Here is a 15343-nt window from a genome sequence, read left to right on the forward strand (position 1 = left end):
GGATGTGATGTTAAGTGATCGAAAGTGAGTTCTGGTGGGTGCTCGATAGTTGAAGGCTCTTCGCTGTGAAAGGGCTGCAACAGAGGATGTTAAAGGTTGCATGGAGATGGCGTCGTGGGGCTGTAGGTGGCTGGTTTCTGCTGCCGGCGGGAGGCAGTTATTAACCGCTGGAGATTGGGATTTAGCCGGAGAAGAAGAACCTCCGGCAGGTTGTATGTGGTAGAGGGTTAAGGTATCAGCCTTGACCTCTTGACTTTCGTTCAACATTTCTTCATGGGCTAATTATTAATTTCGGCTTGATTTATTTGGGTAAATACTAATATTTTTTTTTGGGCTTTTTTATGGACTCAAGTTCTCAAAGAAATATTGAATGTGGGTTAGTTTGCTCTCATGGGTTTTATTCGAGATATAGAATTTAAAAATTAAAATGGCTAATTAAATGGCGTGCGGGCTTGAAGCTAGCAATTTGGGTCTACACAATTATGAATTAAATTTATGGAAATGTTCAATTTATCGGATTGGTGATATCCCTCCTAGATTAAAAAAATAAACGCTAATTGTGGGATTATATAATTAAATGATCACTTAGTAATGCCATCGATAATTAAGATTAGCAGATGATAATTATCATTTTACTAGTATACGGATATGAGTTCTGATATGAGGTTTTGCCTGTGTGCGGTGTTAGGTGGTTCGAGCTAGCTGTTTATATTTATGAGAATGTGAGACGATATATGTCAGCTTCAGGTGAATTTTCTCATCATTTTACCAATGTCGGTCCATTACTTGTTATATGAAATACTAGTTGTCTTTGTAATGCTTGCATGAAAGACCAGGATCTGGTCCCTGACAATTGTACGAAAAAACAGGATCTGGCCTCTGACACTTGTATGTAAGACCGGGATTTGGCCTTCGTCATTGCGAGAAATACCATAGGAGTAGACCATGACACTTGTATGTTTTGATATGTGGTATTTCGGGGAACTCACTGAGTTTTATGTTTACAATTTCATATGTATGGTTTCAGGTACTTTCAGTTCGAAAGTGTAACGTCCCTCTTTGGCACGTATCACAATATTATCCGTTTGGGCTCCCAGCACGAAAACTTCCCAGGGGGTCACCCATCCCTAAATTGCTCTCGTTCGGGCACGCTTAACTGTAGAGTTGTTATGGGATCTGTTGCCCTCACGACTTTAAAATGCATTGTGACAATGAAGGTATCAACACCCCTTATAAGGAAATGTTCTGTTCTTTTTCCAAGCCGATGTGGGATCAGGTGTACCCCACCTTCACCCCTATTATAGGGTTCGACGTACTTGTCGAACACATCGACCTGTGCTCCAGCTCTGATACCATTTCTGCCACACCCCCGAACTAGGACGGCAGAAACTTCTGAGGGATGGTGACGTCATTGTACAATATCATAACAATTGAATATGAATGAAACATAACATTCCAAGCGACATACATTGAAAATACATACTTACATAGTTTACATTTTGTACTTGTTCATCAGTTACACAAAAGTGACAAGAAGTAAAATTTCATAAAGTCGCACCACTTGTTCTCATAGCATAGCTGATTACTGGTTCCCTGAGAATACAAGTCGTTTTGAAAGGCATCAACTAAAAAGTTGGTGAGTTAATAAACATTTTTGTATAAAAATGGTTTTGCACTTGTTTAGAATAGTTCTCGTAGTACTTTCAGAAAATCCGATATTTTCTATGAAAATTATTTGTAGGTCTCATTCCAAAATTGTGAATATATGCGTACATATCCTTTGTTTTCTTTTGTTTGTAAAAGTAAAGCGTAGGTTCCCAAAAAATCCAATATTTTCTGATGTATCAAAACTGTAGTCTTAAACCCTAAGACTAGAAGTGTAAGCGACTGAATACTTAAAAATGATATGCAGTTTTATAGTTTGATAAAACCGGTGAAGTGTAAGCTTCCTGTAAACCAAATCCGTATCGTTAATCCATATGTGAGTCATTATAACCATGCTTGATGTGACTGATATGTCTGTCATGACGTTCTTTAGGCGTCGGTTTCTGTAAAATATTTGTCACCCTAGATTGGCCCCGTCTAGCTGTAGCGAACAGCTCAGGTGTGGGGGTGTCAATCCCGGTATAGATCTATACACAATTAGTTCGCTCTCCCTCCAGGAGACTCTGGCTATAACTACAAGACGTATAGTGTACGCTGGGTAAGTACGATGAAGGAAAGTCTCACAAGAGGCTTAACAGATTTACTTGAACTTTGACTCCCATTATTGAATAATGAAAATGACTTTACTAGTGTAAATTTATGACTGAAGTTTTATGACATGCGTTTTACAGTTTTATGACATACAACTTATTACTCATGCTTTGACAGCTTTATGATAGACAGATCATGACACACAAATCTTTCTGTCACGAATTCTGTTTTGTATACCGTTTTGGTTAAATTATTTATAATAATTTTTATAAATAATCATTAGTAAAATATCTAATTGTAACATAAGTTGTGAAAATAGCATAATATCTCCGGTTTGAGGAGATTCCCGAGAATAGAGGATGTTCTAAGAAGCTACACATGAAAATAGGGGTGTAAATGGTATGATCCTAGCATAAACATGTGTAAAATCTCTTAAGTATTACCAGAAACTTACCAAGTTCTTGTGAGTTATTGGAAGAAATCCCTTGGTGGTGGCACGCACACGAAATGAGAGAGAGAGAGATAAGATAGTCTTGTAAGTGAAGTTGGAAGTAAAGTGTTTGGTGTGTGTGTGTGTGTGTGTGTGTGTGGTGATCGGTTGATTATAAGAGAGGGGGGTTGACTTTGTTGATTGGATGTTTGCATGGGAGTATGTCGGTTAATGGCCTAGTTGCATGTTGAACAAAAATGAGGTGGCAACTCATTTTTCCCATTCCTTTTTCCTTTTTTTTTTGTTTAACCCTAACCGAACCCTATAGGGTTTTTGGTCCTTAAAGCTTTTAAATGGGTTTTCGACCCAATAATATTTGTATGGTTTTTGGGTTTATTTTGGCCCAATAAGAGTGTTTTCGGTCCAATGGAAGGCCTAAAAGAAGTTTTTGGCAAAATAAGGCCCAAGGAAATAGTTTTCGGCCCGATAGGGTGTTGGGTCGAGGATAGACTCCGCTACTTTCCAAGCCGCAGTTACAGCTGCTGTGACAGCCGTCATGGCACAACTCACCGCTAACAACACAAACGAAAATGGAATCTGTGGCGACAATTCCAATTATAGTGATAACCAAGGGCACCAACGAATGGTTGCCTACAAGGATACCCCAAGCCACAAACCCAAGAACAAGAAACAAAAGTCTTGGAACTAGAAATAGGGCAATTCGACTCAAAGACCTACCAAAAGGCAACAAGTTGTAGCAACCCATACCCCCACTAACCCTACTACTTCCACACCGAGAAGACCATATGCTGGAAACTTACCTGAATGTCACAATTGTAACTTCCATCACCAAGGTTCCTGCCGAAAGCTACACTGCAAGAACTGCAACGGAAAAGGACATACCACCTGCTGTTGTAGAGTGCCAACCCGATGGGTCACTCAAACCGCTAATGATAAGAGGAGTCAAGCTTGCTATGAATGTGGAAAGACATGACATTTCAAGAGGGAGAGTAACACCCTGTTTATTAAATAATAAATAAATTAGTTAATGAACGAGTATTAGCCTAAAAATCAATAATTATATAGCAGGGTGTTGGTCTTGAGGAGCTAATTGTCATAATTCTAGAAGGCGGGAGTTAAAGTGTAAAATACGGACTTAATTTGTAAGTATTATTGAAGGCAGGGACTAAATGGGAATTTATGGGACTTCATTTGAAGAGATTTTGAAGGCTAGGGGCTGTTTGGTAAATTTTGTACCTGAATTGTAATGGATTTTATTGCTGAGGGTTTAAATGGTAAATATTGGATTTATTTTGAAAGAAATAGGGAAAGGAGGGACTACTTTTGGCATTATGGAAACTAGTTAAGGGGATCAGGGTATTTAAACCCGTCACCCCCGTCCCAACCCTAACCCTAAAATGGTAAGCAGTCGCCACCTTCCCTCCCAGTCGCCGCTTTCGCTTCTTCATCCTCTGGCGCCGCACCACCACCTCTGTTGAGGTTGTCAACCACCGGACGCCACCGCCTAGCTTGTTTCTGATCAGCCAACGCATCACAACCCCTAGCTTCCCGCGAGAACAAGTCGATGTCCAAGTTGCCGCCTTGTTGTTGCTGTTGTGGTCAATTCTGATGAGAAGACGAAAAGAAACCACTACCACCACCATGAGGTGGTGGTGGTCATCGCAAATCCCGCCGCCTGCCGCCATTCCTTCTACTTTCCGATGTCGCTCCCTTATCTCGTCACCACCAGCTACCATGGGAGGTGGCTATGAGTTTGTGTGGGTGTGTGATTCTGCTTCAAGATTTGTGTGGTGTGTGTTGCTGCTTGACGGGGAATCGAGAGAAACCACCGCCACCACCGTGAGGTGGTGGCTGCCATCCCAAAACTGTTGATGCCGCCACCATGTGGTTAGCTGGATCTTTTGAGCAAATCAAAAATGTGTTTGGGTCTACTTATGTCGAGTTGGTGTTGTGTGTAGGGTTGTTTGGTCGGAAAATGCAAGAACAACCACCACCACCACCACCGTGAGGTGGTGGCTGCCACCATCTACCACCGCTGGCTACCACAAGGTGGTTGTGTGTGTGTGTTTATTTTTTAGTGTGTGTTTATTTGGGATTAAAGCTTTTAAAATGTATTATAAAGTGGAATAATGAAAAAGAAACCATAACCACTACCATGAGGTGGTGGCTACCGTCCCCTGCCGCCACCAGTTGCCGTGTTTGGTGGTTGTGTGCTTGTTGTGTTTGATTCATTGGGATGTTTGGACAAAGGGACTAAGACCCTAATGGGCCTAATGAACCCTAATTGATCAAAAGACCTAGCTATTGGGCCTATTGGGCTAAGATGGGATTGGAAACCCTAATTGGGGTTTAGAAAACCCAAATATTTGATTTATGGGGCTTGGACTTATCGGGAGCCACATTTGGGTTATTGGAATGGAATTGTGTATTAAGCCCAATCACGCCATATGACTTATCTAGTAGAGTGATGGACTTAATGGATTAAGTCCTTAATGCGTTAAGTAAGAAACACTTAACCTTAATTGTCATTTTATGTGAAACCCTAATTTTGGGAATTTGATTGGGACCGCACTTGAAGTTTTCACTAAACTTAATATATTAATTAATAATCATTTGTAATCAACCTAAGTCAATATTGGACTTAATATATTAAGTCCTTAATGGGTTAAGTAGGAAAACTTAACCTTGATCATCATTTTATTGAAAACCCTAATTTCACTTGGGCCTTGAGTTTGGCCTTTCCATTGGGCTTTCGTAATTAGATTAATAATGGGTCATCCAAGAATAATCATATGGATTAGAATATGTTGATGGGCTTAAGGTAAGGCCCATATGAGTGTTTGGGCCCAATTTGGAAAAGTGGGCCATAGTTTGGGCCTTAATGATTATATGATATTGGGCCATTAGAATGTCAAATGCTGGATTGGAATAAATGGTTGGGCCTTAGAGTGAAACCATATAAAGGTTTGGGCCCAATTTGGAAAATTAGGCCATATGTTAGGGCTTTGGCTCATAGTCGACTGTTGGGCCTTTGGATTGGGCCTTGGGCTTGGATCAAGGCAAGATAGGGGTAAAGTAGTCTTTTACCCTAATATGGACTTATGGACATATGTTGGAACCCAATTATTAATTGGGTGATGTTTTGATATTGACAGTTCGGGAATCTGTCATCCAATAGCTAGGATTGTGTCTACGGGACTTCAATAGTGTGAGGTGAGTTTCCTTCCAGTAGAAGTGGGTATAAGGCCACAATTTCAGCCCACTAGTAGGAGTTGTTTATTAGATAATTGTCTTTGTGATAATTGTCTAGTTAGCAACTATCTAATATGTTTTATATGCTAGCATGATATGAGATTATGTGATACTGGTAGTAAGGGGAATAGTCCTCGGTTACCGGTCGATAGGGCCGAAGGGGTAGTTTATTACCCAACTATGCTAGACAGATTATGATATATGTGATATGATATTATGTAGTACAGTAGTAGTATTAATGGGGTGAAATAGTCCCCGATTACCAGTCGTCAGGACCGAAGGGGTAGTTTGGGCACCCATATATGCTCGACAGGGGTAGGTAGGGCACCCCGGTATGCCTGACAGTATGTGATTTGTATGGTATGTGGTATGATGGGGGAACTCACTAAGCTTTGTGCTTACAGTTTTCACTTTGGTTTCAGATACTTCAGTTTCACAGGAAAGGAGTCAGCTCGATCGCAACGCATCACACTATGGTTTTCCGCACATGAGATCTTTGGGATTACACTCTGATATTGTTTTATGATAACATGTTTTGATTATTTCTACTTTGGCTTTTGACATGAGATGTTATTATGAATGTTTTTCTACTTAAGGTTTCATAATAACGTATTTAAAATAAAAAATTTTGTCTTGATTTTTGGGGATGTTACAAGGAGTGTCCAGCGATTAAGAAAAAAAGTGGCAGAGACGTCGGAAGCATGGAACATGAGGAGATAACGAAAGACCCAACTATGATTACCAGTACACTTCTTCCCAACAAACTCATATGCATGTGCACTTTTTCAATAGAGGTACAAAAAAGAAACTCTCAAGTCACAAGGTATAATTGCATGCTAAATCGAAACCCTCAAACAATTGCGAAAATATATTCGATAGAAATATTTAAAGGAAAAACTAAGACCACCATCGACACACCCCTAGAATTCACTCTGAGCTCTAAGCGAACATTCATTCTAAGATGACCTAGTGTCGGTAACAATAGGAAACTTCGAACGTGGCCATTTCATGTTTTAGATAAACCCTCATCAAATCCACATCATACGTTACAAGAAACCGTTCGACCTAGCTGACTAAATAATGGAACCCGTGTTATCTATAGCGACAAACCCGATACAAACCTTCGAACCATGCTATGTATCTAGACTCAGAAGTATCTATGTAAGAGGTACCAAACCTTTACGTGACCCGCAATAGAAATAACAAATGAGGAGCAAAAAACATCAAGGGTAACCCAGAGACTTATAACCTTTCCGAAGTAATTCCAAGAAGGCCTTTTGGAAATATCACTTATGTGCCAAGTTGAGTTCGGAATCGACTCATCTCTTGAAGCCATTCCCAGAGCCAGATCCCCAAGGCCACTTAGCACCAACATAAACTGATGAGAATAAATCTCTAGATCGTTTAGATCTTTCATAGGTATATTAATAAAGAAAAAACTATTCAATCAATCCCAACAAAGAACACAATATAGAATCAATAAGAAGCTTATGATTCAAACGTAGTCACGCCTCAGCAGAGCTCGATAAAGAACTTCCACTGTAGAGGTAAGCTAGGGTTTACAATACTATGATGAGAATAATAAAAGCGTTACTAACTAAGGATGCATGCATGCACCTTAAATACTAAAACCCTATAATAAAATAATGCACGGTTGGACAGGCCCAAACCGGCTACAAAACTAGGCTAAAAGGAACGAGCCCAAGACGCAACATCATAATCCCAACAATTCCCCCTTTATGTCAATTGGGGCGAGACCTTCACTTTGGTTGTGTGACCTTGACTTGCATCATAACTTTAAACAACCGAGGAATAATAGCAAGAAGCGTCTGCCGAAACTGAATATACCAACGAAGCATATCAGTAAATAGCTTCTTGTCAGCTTCATTGTTCTGATTACACCTATGGATGATCTCCAAAATATGTTCCAAGCAAGCAGTAGAGAACATGTGTTTGTCAATAAGAGCGAATAGGAATTTTTGACCTTCTCCCTTAATGAAAATCACAGTATGAAACTTCATGTCAATCTTTCCCTTGATCATCGTGTTTACATTGCCAGCTCTTCCAATTGGTTTGACCATAGTACGCTTGTGAATAGCAGTGGCAATATCATGATCCATCTTTGCTACTTCATGAATGTAACAAACAAGCATTCGCTTGATATGATCAATGATTGGCTGATACTCCTGAGGATTACATAGCAAAATATTGCTGAGGAGTATCCAGCCGTGTGGGTTTAGATTTGGAAGGTCAGCTAGGGAAATGGTATGGACAGAGCTATCTGAGCCTCGGGTCACTTTGAATTTGGCATTGACAAATTTCCCATCTGAATAGGGCTTCAATAACTTGACCGTTGTAATTTTCTTCAAGCTCCAGGTCAGGTATTCTCGTTGAGAAAATTCCAGCAGATCTCGATCAACCTTCGAGTCTGGAGAAGGAACGACAACAGTCGAGGAAAAGTAGTGAAAGATGAATGCCTTTCGGTTGATTGGCATGTCGAATTGAGCGTCCTTCGAGTTCTCAAGACTAAACGATAAACACGTTCAAGCCAATGAGTACTCGGTTCATCAATGACTTCCCTCTGGAGCGATTCAATAATCCATTCGGGAAACATTGATTTCTTTTTATCAAGAAGTTCCTTCTCTTTCATTTCTTTCTCCAACCGATTCATCTTCTACCGAAGCTCTTCCTCAGAAGGCTTTAATTTTGGATCAGGCTTGGAAGGAGCTCCTATAACGATATCATCAATATCATCCTCTTCATCTTCATCATCTTCTCCAATGATCTTCTTTTTCTTTTGACTTTTATCGTCCGAAGCTTCATTATCCTTCGGTCCAGCAGTAGTTTTCGGTTCTGGAGGAGGTGGAGGTTGAGTTTTGTCAATTTTGCCTCCTTGGGATTTCTTTCCCCCCCCCCCCCCTTGTTTCGAAAGAACGACAATGTCCGAAACACCTTCAATGCGACTGAGAATATCCAAGGTTGGACGTAGCTTCTCAGCCAAGTGACGACGAATGGAGATCGTTAAGATTGAGTCATGAACGTCCAAGAGATGAACCAAGATTGAATGGACATCACCAACAGAACTGCGAATCACCTCTCTTTTAGATTTTAGATCATTAAGCTCTTGAGTTGCAGTACAACATTGTTTTGAAAACCGGACCAGACCAGCCGGTTCAACCAGTTTAACCGGGAACCGGTCAGGTTACCGGTTCTTCAAGCTCCAAAAACCGCTTGTATGTTGAACCGCTAAAAACCGGCGGTTTTGTGTGAACCGGGGTCGAACTGGGGAGGTTCAACCGGCTTTCAAACCGGTTTTTATTAAATATTTGGTTTTTCTTTTATTAGAAAAAACCATTATAAAACTTTTACTAACTGAAAAATGCAGGGGCCCACGATTTCATCTGTGTGACTCATACAGCCTTAACACTTCTCTTTGGCGTTTCTTTTATAGAACCCTCAAAACCTTTCCACTTCTTTTTCTAGCTGATGTGGGATGAAGACTAGCATTCAAAATACTCCAAAGTCCTCTCCTTCATTCGACATTAGCTACTAATATTTTTTTTCACTTTATTCATTATCTTTATAACAAAACTTTAAGGAAAAAAAGTCACATAGTACGTATAAATTATTAGGACTTGAAAGGTGTTTTTAAAATGTTCAAAATCAATGATATTATATATATATATATATATATATATATATATATATATATATATATATATATATGACATCATCCGGTTCATCCGGTTTTTGGGACCGGTCGAACCTATTAAACCAGTTGAACCAACGAACCAATAACACAACCAGTTCGCTGTCCGGTCCGGTTTTCAAAACATTGCAGTACAGAGCTTTAAGTTCTGAATTTTGAGCTGAGAGGTTCGCTTGTCAAACTCATCCATAACTTTGTTTTCAACTGCTAGCTCTGCCTCAAGAGTAGTTAACCGTTCATTAACTTTGGTATGAAGCTTTTCATTAGCAGCTTCAATAGCTTTACGAGCCATACTAATTTGTAACACCTCGGCCTCCAATGAGCGTTTAAGAGAATCAACCGAAGCAGTCACGGTATTTGATTTTTCTAAGCAGTAGCTTGAAGGGAATCTAGAAGGATTTGAACTTCTGAGATTAGTTTTTCAACTTTTGCAGTCGCTTCCTTGCAATATTTAGTAGAGTTTTCCATTGCAAGCGAAGCCTTCTGGCATTGAGAAGCGGAGGCATCAATGGCCTTCGTTGCATTGGAGATAGAGCTGTCATGCTCCTTAACTGCAGAAGAGAATAGGGCCTTGAGAGCAGCTTTTGAGTAGGGATTAACAAAGGAAAAGGAAAGTAACTGATCAAGCTTATCAGTCACAGCCTTAAGATGTCGCTTGGTGATAGGAGCGTCATCATCATCGTTGCTCTGAACACGATAAGGACTGAAGTAAGTGGAATCAAACTCCAAGTCCACACCTCTAAGAACAGTGTTGGTGTCATTTGAACGGGTAGGAGATGGATGTTTAGTAGTGGTAGGGGTTTCGGGTGTAGAAGAACGAACCCTCGTATTAGATACGTTGGACTGAACTCTCATGGTCGTGGTAGTAGTAGCATCAACAAAAATGGGTGTAGGGATGGGAATCATGGAAGAAGGTTGAGATGTGATAACCGGGAAGGTTGTGGGTAAGGAAATAGGAATAGAAGCAGGTGGAAGAGAAGGTGCTTTAGATCAAACAAGTACCTTTGGAGTCGGAGAGCGAGGAGGGGTATCACCACGAACCGAAACCTCCCCATCAGAGCTTTCGCTCCCAGATGCAATAAGAGAGGGTCCTTTATGTCTAATAGGGACGTAATCAAAATCTGAATCACTCGAGGATTGAAGAATAAGCCTCTGAGAAGGTTTCTTTGTCTTTTTCTGCTTGGGATGTGAAGGTGCTGCCTTCTCAGTCTTTCGTTTCTTTGGAGTTTTCCCCTTAGCTCCTTTGATTACCAGTCCTTCATTCTGTTTATCTTGTTTCTTTCCCCTCTTGGATGGTTTATCTGCTTCCTCAATGGAACAAACCATTGCTGGTGTGAGTTCCCTTGGGCCCGAAGATGGAAGTTTCTTGTATTCTTGAATGATTGCACTTTGGTTAGATACACATGCATACATGGATGCCGGAATCGATCCAACAAATAGATACTTAGACGGATCAGTGACTAGAATCTTGTTTGTATGAAACGTTTCAATAAAAGAGAGAAGCGAATATGCCATGATTGGGACATGGTGACGATCCATCGCCCATTTTGTGACAAGGGACCAGAACCTTCCACATGAGACTTCAGAATGGCGTGAAGAAGAGGATAAGCTTTGAACAAGTTGTTGCCATAAAACTGAGCCATAATCCAAATGTACGACATTGTACAAGCCATAAATCATGGTCATAAAGGACTTGCTTGCACCATAAGATCTAGCGCTTCACTCAGAAAGACCTTTGAACAACAATGTGAAGAGGTCGTTCCATTGAGGAGGAAGGCAGGATTTCTTGAACTTCATCACTGTGGTTAGGGTTTCAGTGTACCCCATATTGTAGAACATTGAGAACAATGGACTAGTGGTGATGGAATCAGGGTTTACCATGGTGGGTTCATGAGTAAGACCTAGCAGGTTGCAGAAGTCATTCTTGGAAATCGAGGTCTTCTCATTATGAATGTCAAAGTGTAGTCTCTCAGCAACTTTGTTATAGTATGCAGTGGAGTAGATGTGAGAAAGGCAAGACATGGGAACAACCTCCACCTGTGATAGAGCGATAACGAGTGGAGAGTATTTGAGGCACTCCATAATTTGCAGCATGTAGGGTTCATAGGCTGAAGACTTAAGGTCTGTAATGAGATTATGGTTGGGTTTAATGACCAGAAGGTTGGAGTGAGCAGAGGTATCTTGAACAGAAGACGATTCCGCCATTGATGAAGGTGAAGAAGAAGATGATGCACAATGAGAGAAATCGCCTTTTTCTTTTAGAAAATTTGTGAGTGGTAAAAGAGTAAAGTTGATCGTGAGAAGCCCTTTTATACGTGAGAGTAGGAGAGAGAAAGATCCGCCTAAAATCTCATCCTGTTGTGAAACGGTTCCTAATGCGATGGGGAGTAGACAGTTGGCAACCCTGATGATGATGCAGGAGAGAGAACAAACGTTTCACTTTTTACGCACCTTTCCATAGAAAGTACCTTTTTCAAATCGACGAAACGATTGGATAATTGTTGACTCATCCATCGTGCTTTATCTGAAACGTCACCCATATAAATAACATGAACCATTGTCACCCTTATAATATCGATCAAAAATCACCATAATGCTTCTTAGAACGCAAGCTATAAAGATTAGCTCATATATAAAATAGAACCAGACTTTTGGAAAATCAAAGATTTTCGTGCATAGAGTGTGAATGAAAAAGAAATAAATTGAACTTTATGGGCTATTGTGATGTCAATTAAGACATGAAACAGTAGATCCCGAGCACGAATCTCTTCCTTTCAAGTCAAGAGAGACTTCAAAGTGTCTGTGTGGTTTCCCGTTAATATACGATCAAAGACTTTTGAAGAAGCAATGAAAGGCATCTTTTAGAGATGAGGCTGGTAAGGGTGGCTTTCTCTTCAATTCATATTTTGGTAGTTGATTTAAGACCAAAAGAGAATAAAGTACTTGTGAGACCAGTGTGGCCTGTTGAACAAGTAGGTTATAGATATTTTCAGTGACTTGTTGAATTTTAAGTAAGAAATCTCAAAAAAAAAAAAAAAGTAGGTTCTTGGGGAAGAAAAGCATTGGTAATAGACAATTCAAAAGGATCACTCAAAATAAAAAGAGATTTCATTGGTGAAATCTAGAACATAGGAATTGTTCACCGTCAATGCATTATGAGTAACGAATTGTTTTTGGGTTTCACTTAGTATGTAGTGGCACGAAACTAAGATCATAAACGCAGATGCTGTGTAACCATAAACCTCAGTGGTAAGTGCTGAGAGTCTTAAGGGTTACATGAATGAGAGGATGTGTAATGGAGAAAAATGATGAAGGTGGTTTAAGAAGCGAATGTACCTCTGCTATAAAAGTAGGACCTAGCAGAAAACTCTAAACTCAATATGAGAAGAGTAAGGTAGCTCTCGATTAGAGTGAATGTAACAGCCTAATTTGGAAAACATGACTTGTATTTATCACATTATTAAGGCTTCACTCAATATCATTTGAGGCTTTGGTCAACATGAATCATCATGCATCTAGGGACACTAAACTAGTCTTATGAAAAGAATTTACAACTGTTGCAGCTCCACCATTGAGAGTATTTTTTTATACGAAAAAAACATAAGAAAATTGAAATAAAATGAAAAATATTTTTGTATTTTGTGAAAAATTTCGAAAGAAAAATAAAATAAAAAAAAATTATTTTTGGATTTTATATAAAAAAATTTGAAAAGAAAAACATAAAAATGAAAAAGAGTATACAAAAGAATGCAACCAAAGTTCCTTTTAATGAAAAAGAAGTGAACGAGTTCAGAAGGACCGAACCCGAAATAGACCAAGTGTTCGGTTCATTTCGGTTCCCGGGTGAACGAAACCCGAAATAGACCGAGCGTTCACTCTATTCCACTTCTTACCTTTAATGAAGTGAAGGCGATTTTGGTACTGATTCTACTTCCATCATTCCTAGGCCTTGTAAGATCTTATTGAAACTTGCTTCAGGTAAAGCCTTAGTGAATATATATACTAATTGATCAGTGGTCATAATGAAATGAATCTCTAAGTTACCATCTTCCACATGATCTTTGATGAAGTGATACCGTAGTGCTGTGTGCTTTGTCTTCGAGTGTTGCACTGGGTTATGACAAATTCTAATTGCAGTTTCGGAGTGGCAATATAGTGGGATTTTCTTTATATTCAGCCCATAGTCCCTAAGCTGACTTTGTATCCAAACGGCCTGAGATGTGCATGAGGCAACGGCTATATATTCAGCTTCAGCCGTGGAGAGAGAAACATAGGTTTGTTTCTTTGATTGTCATCTAACCAATTTACCATCAAGAAATCGGCATCCTCGAGTGGTGCTTTACGATCCAATCCACAACCTCCTAAGTTAGCATCTAAGAATGCTTGGACAAAAAATCCTGAGTTGGTTGGATACCATAGACCGAGAGAGGAGGTTCGCTTTAGATAGAGAAAGATGTTTTTCACTGCCAACATGTGAGGTTCGCATGGGTTAGCTTGAAATCGAGCACAATAGCAGACTGAGAACATATTGTCCGGCCTGCTAACTGTAAGATACATCAGTGATCCAATCATCTGATGATAAAGCAGCATGTCAGCAGCCAGTTTGTCTAATGATGGTGTCAGCTTGGTGCCAAACGCCATAGGAACCTTCACCCTTGAATCGCCTAACATCCCAAACTTGGAAAGTAATGTCTTTGTATATGCCTCCTGATTGATAAAAATGCCTTCGGGTCCTTGTCTAATATTTAAGCCAAGGAAAAAGTTAATTGGACCCATTCAGGTCATCTCAAATTTAGTTTCCATCAGCTTCCTGAATTCAACTATTAGGCTGGGATTCGTGGAGCCGAAGATGATGTCATCAATATAAATTTGGATTGTCATAAGGTGGTTACCCTCTCTCTTATGAAAGAAGGTTGGGTCAACCGAACCTTGTTTAAATTTGGACATTTTTAAGAATCGAGTTAGGGTTTCATACCATGCTCTGGGAGTCTGCTTCAGGCCATATACTGCTTTGTCCAAAATATAGCAGTGATTTGGATGCTTCTCGTTGACGAAGCCTGGCGGTTGCTCAACATACACAGTTTCTTCAAGTTCTCCGTTGAGAAAGTCACACTTTACGTCCATTTGATAGACTTTAAAATTCTTGTGTGCAACATAAGCAAGAAAAATTCGAACCGACTCGAATCTTGCAACTAGAGCGAAGGTCTCTTCATAATCTATACCTTCCTCTTTACAGTATCCTTTCACCACCAACCGAACTTTGTTACGAATCACATTCCCTTCCTTTTCCATTTTATTTCTGAATACCCATTTGAGATCGACAACTGAAGCATCCTTTGTAGTTGGAATTAGACGCCATACTTTGTTTCTTTCAAACTCATTCAGCTCGTCTTGCATGGCTTGTACCCAATCAGAATGATCAAGAGCTGAATTCACCATCTTCGGTTCAACTTTGGAGACGAAAGAGTTGAACATAAAAAATTCTACTTGAGAGAATAATGCAACTTGCTTTGCTTGCAGCTGTGATCGAGTTAATACTTTTTCAAAGGATTCCCAAATGATTTGACATTGAGGATGGTCTTTGGTCCATTTAACGAGAGGAGGGTAATTTGGATCACAAGAGGGATCCAGTTCTGCATTGATTTCTTCTTCAAATTTCGATTGTGTATTATCATCATTAGCATTCGTATTCTCCCCCTTGAATGATGATACGAGTTCAATTTCTGGATCAGAAC

At 39.8% G+C, this 15343-nt stretch overlaps 1 long non-coding RNA gene across 1 annotated transcript in view; it reads left to right on the forward strand.

The window, feature by feature from the left end:
• The window catches only part of LOC145033903 (uncharacterized), a 2020-nt gene extending 489 nt beyond the window's left edge, over positions 1 to 1531 (forward strand). The window contains exons 1-3 of the long non-coding RNA XR_013677770.1: positions 1 to 232; positions 689 to 747; positions 1028 to 1531. The exon at positions 1 to 232 is cut by the window's left edge and continues 489 nt beyond it. This is a non-coding gene — a long non-coding RNA (uncharacterized LOC145033903). The remainder of the gene's footprint in view (positions 233 to 688; positions 748 to 1027) is intronic.
• The last annotated feature ends 13812 nt before the right edge of the window (positions 1532 to 15343 follow it).

This window comes from Lactuca saligna, chromosome 3 (genome assembly GCF_052625555.1).
Source record: "Lactuca saligna cultivar CGN05327 chromosome 3, ASM5262555v1, whole genome shotgun sequence".
Lineage (NCBI taxonomy): Eukaryota > Viridiplantae > Streptophyta > Magnoliopsida > Asterales > Asteraceae > Lactuca > Lactuca saligna.